At 39.6% G+C, this 7,178-nt stretch overlaps 2 long non-coding RNA genes across 4 annotated transcripts; one reads left to right on the top strand and one right to left on the bottom strand.

The window, feature by feature from the left end:
- LOC146452083 (uncharacterized) lies at positions 1–6,352 on the top strand. Of its 3 annotated transcripts, XR_014859833.1 has the most exons (4): positions 1–207; positions 617–795; positions 1,116–1,290; positions 4,632–6,352. It is a non-coding gene; the product is annotated as an uncharacterized LOC146452083 (long non-coding RNA). The 3 variants fall into 3 exon arrangements; XR_014859832.1 differs by lacking the exon at positions 1–207 and having other exon boundaries at positions 295–795; XR_014859834.1 differs by lacking the exons at positions 1–207; positions 4,632–6,352 and adding an exon at positions 1,582–1,639 and having other exon boundaries at positions 295–795.
- LOC146452084 (uncharacterized) lies at positions 2,470–4,037 on the bottom strand. Its single transcript, XR_014859835.1, has 2 exons — positions 3,715–4,037; positions 2,470–3,628 (listed from the first exon to the last, which is right to left on the bottom strand). It is a non-coding gene; the product is annotated as an uncharacterized LOC146452084 (long non-coding RNA).
- Positions 6,353–7,178: the final 826 nt, after the last annotated feature.

Genomic DNA, 7,178 nt, shown 5'->3' with positions numbered 1-7,178 from the left:
TTGTGCTTCATTGGTCTGATTTTTTCCAAACGCTTTGTTTAGAATCTTTTACTTTTAAGGTATCCAGGTACTTCTGACTTTCAGATGGACATAGCTGTGGCGATCATGATTTAAGATGAGACAGATGACGACGACGACGATGATGATGATGATGATGATGATGATGCAGGAAGTTCCAGATGTCATCCAAAGGCCTTTGTGCTAAAGGTTGGTTTGTGAAACAAACGATAGGAAAGTGATTGCACAGGGACTTAATCCTATAACGTTTGAGCTATGACGATTAATCTAGACAGAACGTATAAAAATATTGGTCGAGGCTTCATTGAGATTACAACTCCTCATTGAATATGAGGCAATAAATGACAATTATCTTTATCATCCTTAATTCCTGTAACGTAGAATGTTCACTAAAGTAATCCTTGAAGTCGTTGAAAATGCAATAATCGATGCGTTTAAGACTCGTAAAACCTCAAGGCGTTCTGGACAATCCCATGTTTTTGGTCTCGACTTCTTTAAAACGCACATGCATCTTGATAAATGTTGCAATAGCCCCCAGCACCCGCAGAACGACCCACAGAAGAGCCACAAATTGACCAGCCTATGACCTGGCTTGCAGGCGCAGAGGACCTCCGAGAGACCCACAGAGTACCCGCCGAGGAACCACAGAGGACCCAGCTAGGACCCTCAAAGGAGTCACCCAACGACGACTGACAGAGGACTGCCAAGGAGACGACATACCTGCCGAGGACCCACAAAAGACCCGCTGAGGACCCACGTAGATGTTTGTTATCAGAGGTGAATAATTTTGAAATTTGTCATACAGTTCATGTTAGTAATTGTTGTCATCGCCCTCCCCACCCTCATCACCCTCTCAGAAAATTGTGGCCTTGCTTGAATTTGTTTATAAAAATGTAATACCGCTGGAATTACAAGGCCTACTTCACGTTTGGCTTGATAGTCTGCTAAAGCTCTGTCATTTAGGTTATTATAATACCGTATTGTTACCGAGTTATTAGAATAAACGCCTCTCTCCTTTAAACGCCCCTCTCGGACCCTTGAAATTGAATAAACGCCCCCGGCGTTCATTAGATCATTTACGGTACTCTTGTCAACAGGTGATGGAGACAATATTCCTCATCCAATCCAGTGTACTTGTCCGTGTCCTACATTCGAGGTTGCTTCCATCGTTTTACATTTGGAGAGGCTAACCATGACTGCCCGCGTGATTGAACACAGATTGGAGGACTAATAAATATCAGTGGGTGGTTCATCTATAACACAAATTGGCAGGTAAGTATTGAGGGCATTCAAATTCGTGAGAAATGGGTGCAAGCTCTCGCTCCTCCTCTCTCCCACCCCCGAGGGCTTGTGGGATAAAAAGTACACAGTTTTGCTTTTTACAGTATAATGTTAAAATAATCTAAAATTAGGGTTTGAAAAAACAAACTGGCTACTCTTGTTTTTGCCTTGGCATATGACACAGCTAATGGCACAAGTTATATTCTGACGTTTTGGGGGAGAGGAGGGAACAGGTGACAAGATAAAATTCCATATCCGATCTCGTGTCCCTTCAACTTGCAGCAGAAGCTGACCAACGTGACGACAGCTCATTTGAGTGAAGGACAAATCAACAACAACATATGGAGGGGAATATTGGACAAAAATGTGATTGGATCGTACCGTAATGCTTTGTATTCGGTGATGCTATGAATCTACCAGTACGGTACTATGTCGTACCCGGTAGGATGTTATATCGAAACAGCGATGGTATTATATCGTACCCAGCAACACAATTAATCCTTCGACATGCTATTATATCGTACCCGATGATGATATGTCGTACCCAGTGATGCTATATCGTACCCTTATGTCGTACGCGGTGATGCAATGTCGTACCCGGTGATGCAATGTCGTACTCGGTGATGCAATGTCGTACCCGGTGATGCAATGTCGTACCCGGTGATGCAATGTCGTATCCAGTAGTGATGCCCCATCGTAGATGCCGGCAAACATTACGGGTTTATTTTGCTTAGAAAGATCACGTGATATTTTCGTAGGCGGCCATTTTTTTATTTTTTTTTATTTTGGCGAAAAGTCGGTAAAACAAGCAAATTTTGATTTATCACCAAAATATCATATGGAAGGTCAACATCAGTCACCCTTTCAGCTGCTTAGCGTAAACATCAGAGCAGTGTTGAGTGATGTTATAAATCAGTTAGAAAGTACAGAGTACAGTGGAACCTCGATTTAACGAAGTCGCTGGGGACCGGCCAAATTTGTTCATTAAATCGAGGGTTCGTTATGTCGAAAACCTCGACATAACGAACTTGAGGAGAAACCACCAAAATGTTCGTTATATCGAGGTCATAGTTAATGATTGATTTTCAAAACAGGTGACTACTGTCACGCAATTCAATGCAATTTTCGTCACCCAGAAGTGCCGCGTTTTGAGATGCAATTCATTAAGCATGGTGGCTTTCAGTAGCAGATATTTACACTTTTGAGCAGACGCGCAGCTTTTGTTTACAAAAAAAAAAACGACACTTCTTGAGAGTGTTGATCTGTTCAGCGTTATCTTCTGTCGCGTGTTGACATTGTAATTCGTTATATATATCGAGGTAGATTTTACGTTTGGGCTTCCGGATTATGTTCGTTATATCGAAGAATTCATTTACTTATATCGAAGTTCGTTATATCGAGGTTCTATTCCATTCATTTTACTGTAACTTTGGCCGGGACATAGAATATTGTTCGTTATATCGAGGACTTCGTTAAATAGAGGTTCGTTAAATCGAGGTTCCACTGTATAGCAACAACATCATCCGTTTGCAAGATACAAGATTGACTGGGTTTGTGCTCTGCTGTTGAGGGTAGGGGGAACTTTAGAAGACTCAGTTCTAAGGAATTTGCTTGAAGGCAACAGATTCATTACCGAATCAGTGCTCGATGTACGCACTCACTACAAAGCTACTGAGACATTACAGTACACCGCATTTCTCCTTGTGTCACCCACCATGAGTAAAAGGAGGTTTCATCGAAGGAAAGGCCCTCAGACTTCTCCGGACAAGCTCAACAAAACCAACATTTGAAGAAAAAATCAAACATTTCGAATCACGACTTATCGAGAGGGGCTATCCAAAAAATCTAGTGCAGAGAACTCTCTCAGAAGTGATTTTTGAGAATAGAAAACAGGCCATTCAACAAAAACCTCGCACAAACAAGAGAATCTTGCCTTTTGTCACGCAATACCACCCATCACTTACTAACTTGAAACAAATACTAATGTAATGGAAAACTGGCATTTAATAGAACGACAACCATTGCTCAGAGAAATTCACAAGGAACCTCCTCTAATTTCATACAAAAGAGGTAGGTCTCTCAAGGATATACTAGTGAGAGCAAAACTCACTGAAAACTCTAAAAACGGCTAAAACACGCACGTGAGAGTCGCGCAGGCCTGTCACTATTTATAAAATATTGTTCATGCTCGCCGCTGGTGGATCCAGTCACCGAGTTTTCTAGTTCCTGTAATGCATTCCTGGCATTTCGCAAAATTTCCATCGTTCTGGAGAGAACATTTTTCTCAGAAGTTTGCTCCGACATTTTTCAAAAGCTCTGACAAAGCTAGCTATGGAGGAGCAGACGACGCAAAGAGCAAGTCATATCACGTGATGTCAACTTCCCGCCTTTTCTCGTAAACAAAACCCCGCTGACAATGCTGTTCGCCGGCATCTGGACGTTTTACGATATGGCATCACCGGGTACGACATTGCATCACCGAGTACGACATTGCATCACCGCGTACGACATAAGGGTACGATATAGCATCACTGGGTACGACATATCATCATCGGGTACGATATAATAGCATGTCGAAGGATTAATTGTGTTACTGGGTACGATATAATACCATCGCTGTTTCGATATAACATCCTACCGGGTACGACATAGTACCGTACTGGTAGATTCATAGCATCACCGAATACAAAGCAATACGGTACGATCCAATCACATTTTTGTCCAATATTCCCCTCCATAACAACAACGCGTGCGAGAGTTGTCTCCCCATTACATAATCCCGACTTTACCCTTCATCAGGACTGAAACGGGCCGGTATGTTGCACCCATATATCAACGTAAACGTGGTATTTGTTAAATGTCTGGGGTAATATTTGTATGTGGGCTGTAAGCTAGCCTGTTTCTCTAAATAATGATTGTCGCATTGAGGCTCGATAAAAAGCTTGCGTGAGACATTGCATGAGACCGAAAGAATGTTCGGGATAGAAATGGGTGGGGCAAAACTTTGGATGCCTCCATCTTCACCTTCAGAGGTGCATGTTATATTTTTTTGGACGTATTAATCATTTATGTTTATTTTGATCTTTTTTTTTAGTTATAAGAAAGTTGTTATGAGAATATCGGACAGTAAAACAACACTGTACCTTGTGACTGAGTGCTCGCTGGTGATCGACCCGAAAATCTTAACTGGTTCTTTTCAATACTTAAACAACAACTACTGTGGTACTTACAGGACAGCAACCACCGGTTATGGGATGAAACCTCAATAACGAAAACAAATTGCATCTGTGAGCTGAGCGAGACACCTAATACAATTGTTTTTCTTTTTCCAGGACTATTTTGATCCAGACTCATCAACAGTTGACAAGGTATCCACTTCCAAATAGCAGTATGAGAAAAAGTAGATTACTCAACCGAGTACGTACATTGGCTCATCTGGATGAACAGAGGGACTGATCAGGATTGCTGCTTCTTGAATGGACAATTCATGGTAATTATATGAGAGACTTGGGCGAAAGACCAAAGAAGCTAAGGACGACTTCAAGTAGCAAGAACTTGTAGGACTAATATAGATGATTAACGCTTTCACTTCCAAGACAGCCCAAGCTTAAAAAGTGGGCTAAGTTGTAAACCATTTGGTAAAAAATTTGAACAACCAACAGTACCATAGGACCGGTCAACAGCGATTATTTGAGTGGTCGCACTTGCACGAATATGTATGCACAGACTCGGAAGTTAGAACCACATTCATTTGCATGGTGACTTTTGGGCATTTTGATCACACCACAGGCAGGAAAGAGGAAATTAATTAAGGGATTCAAGATTTGAGTTTGGCAGTGAAAGCGTTAGTTATTTCGCGCTTAATTATCGACGTATCTTAATAATAAATTTTTGCCCGTGGAAATCTCCGTCAGCCCGACCATTTTTGTGGCAGCTAAGACTTTTATAGGGTTTTATTTATTTCTCTCCAGATTTGAACGAATTCTATGAAAAATTTCCATATGACTCTTCTGTGAGGCTTTTTAAAAGAACAGAGGAAAAATAAGAATTGAAAACATATTTATTAATTTTTAAGCATTGCATAATTAGTCCGACAATCGTGTAAATACCGACCGAACTTCAATGAATTGATTGGCAAACCAATTTGAACTGGCTACAATTCATTGTTACTTACATCCACTCAAAATTGTAATCAGTGCCTATATATAGCTCAGGGAAATGTTCTCATCGTGTACCATTTTCTGGACATGAGAACATGAGATCATGTTAATTAAGGACCAATTCTTCGTTTCATGAGGTCATATTTGAAACGTTCATGTTGATTTTCCTAAGGAAGGTAACTGGATGACCCAGTTGTGTAGAAAATGCGCACACATTATAGAGCCGTTTAATCGTTTTGTTAAAGTCGGTGGTTTAGTTACAGAAAAATTGAAACGAACGTATTCCGTGGCTAATGCAATTGAAGGCGGAGTGCAAAGAGATCCTGCTCATATACAGGTCATGTATCTAATAATGCTATATCATGATTAGGGTCTTTCTGCACCGCGCCCCTTCAATTGACTTTACCTCCCCTCCCCAGAGGTGTTTTTTAAAAAACGTGACAGCATCGAAGGGGTAGGGAAGATCAAAATCAAAATCATGTCTTGTTTCATATTCTATCATAGGCTCATTTACATCCCCTTGCTTGCAACACCAGCCTTAACAATTTCCTGAACTATGGGCTTGAATCAGGATTTTGGGTGGGTTGGAGTACCGTAACTTTTGTGAAAACTTTCACATTGTTTTCGTCCAAATTTATCAAAATTTTATTAAGGGCTAATTATGTCAGTTATCTTTCAATTTCAAAAGAATGGCATTCGACGTCTTTTCGTTCAATCCAATTTGGCCTGATATCCGCTGTATAAAACGGTTATCGCTGACAGAGGTTTCACCGATTCTAAAATACGTTTAAAATCGACTTTTTCCGTTCAAATGATTCGTTAAGGACTGATTAAGTAAAGAGATATTATATCACGGTAATTGGTAAAAAGAAATTATCTTTGCACAAACTGTTTGGTTTTGCGAAACAAGCGCAAACATACCACGACCACGATATTTGCGAAGTCCTTTAATTTTGCAGTATCGTTGGAATAAGGCCGGCTTTCTACCGCGCATGCTCATTCTGTTGCCAGTTTTCTGAATTCTTTTTCACTCACCGCACAATTTAATTTTTTAAATATGTTGGTTAACAAATCACTTTTTAGATGTTTCGGTGGGTAGTGTCGTTATATATTTTAACTCGTTGAACTTTTGTTTTTTAACTAGTTCAAAAACCTACTGCGATTTTCAAGTCTAAAAATATTTAATAACTGCAATCAGAATCGAAGACTTCAGCAATTTCTTCAACACTTCATGTTTTTAAGTCTTAAAAATAATGTCTTACTGTAACTATTGTTGCGACACTTCTGTGAAAAATTCCATGTGATCAATTTTGAGCTTATTTAAAAAGTTAAAAATACTATGGAAAATTGGATATTTTGTCGTTTTAAATCAAGCTGTTTACGAATAATTCAATGAACTTGGAATGCCTGAATTCTTCATTGTTAATGAAGCTGGTTATAACGCTGAACTGATCCTAACGCAAGCTAATAATATAACTAATGATAACGTTCTAATACATGAAGATTTTCAGGGATTCCAAGTGAAGATTTTTCAGAAACGATCCAAGCAAACCATAAAAATTTTTAACTGGCATGTCAGTAATGAACAGTTTGATTTAAATTTCTTGAGTTTATAATTTGTAATATCGTTCTTTCTCAGTACAGTTTATAGTTAAAGTTTAGTGGTAGGCTTATGGATGTTGTGCAATCCACTGTCCTCATAAAATATAATGATTTGCA

The sequence above is a fragment of the Pavona decussata genome, unplaced genomic scaffold (genome assembly GCF_977016875.1).
Source record: "Pavona decussata unplaced genomic scaffold, jaPavDecu1.1 SCAFFOLD_381, whole genome shotgun sequence".
In the NCBI taxonomy this organism is placed as follows: Eukaryota; Metazoa; Cnidaria; class Anthozoa; order Scleractinia; family Agariciidae; genus Pavona; species Pavona decussata.
Note: the sequence above shows the minus strand (reverse complement) of the source record. Positions and strands in the feature narration are given on the sequence as shown.